The sequence below is a fragment of the Geospiza fortis genome, unplaced genomic scaffold, assembly GCF_000277835.1.
Source record: "Geospiza fortis unplaced genomic scaffold, GeoFor_1.0 scaffold658, whole genome shotgun sequence".
Lineage (NCBI taxonomy): Eukaryota > Metazoa > Chordata > Aves > Passeriformes > Thraupidae > Geospiza > Geospiza fortis.
The window spans coordinates 3065-3727 of record NW_005054674.1 but is presented as its reverse complement, the minus strand read 5'-3'; positions in this window follow the sequence as shown (position 1 = coordinate 3727).

Sequence of the window (663 nt, the reverse complement as noted above, 5' to 3'; positions counted from 1 at the left end):
AGCTGGGGGGACACAGGGACATTGTCATTGTCCCCAGCGTGTCACCCACTGCCACAGCCCTGGGGACACCGAGCCAGGCCTGGCACCCGGACCTGTCCCAGCAGGTGGGTGCACAGCGCCACAGGGACGTCCCCTGGGGACACGGCACCATGGGCACCTGTGCCACTCGCTGGGGACACTGTGGCCTGTACCACTCCAATGCCACGGGGGTCCCCAGGACCCGTGCCACCCCCTGAGCACCCACTGCCATGGGGACCTTGGGATCTGGGCCGCCCCACTGGGACCTTGGTGGCACAAGGGACCCCACAACCTCTGGCACCCATGGGAACCCCAGCCCCACGTCAGCACCTCGCAGAGCCCCACAGCCTGGGATCCCCCGTGCCCCCCGGGTGCCCACCCGTAGCGGTCAGCGCCCAGCAGTGCCAGCTGGAAGCCCAGCAGCCCGTAGAGGTATGAGTGGTTGTTCCAGGAGGTTTTGTCCAGCAGCAGCAGGTACCAGTAGGGGCACAGGAACGCCAGGCAGCTCAGCCGGTAGCAGCAGCCCAGCATGATGCCCAGGGCACCTGCGGGCACAGGGCCCCCGGTGTGTCCCTGTCCCCAGTGTGTCCCTGTGCCCTCCTGCCGCCTGTCCCAGCCGCCCCCAGCTCCCCTGCCAGTCCCAGC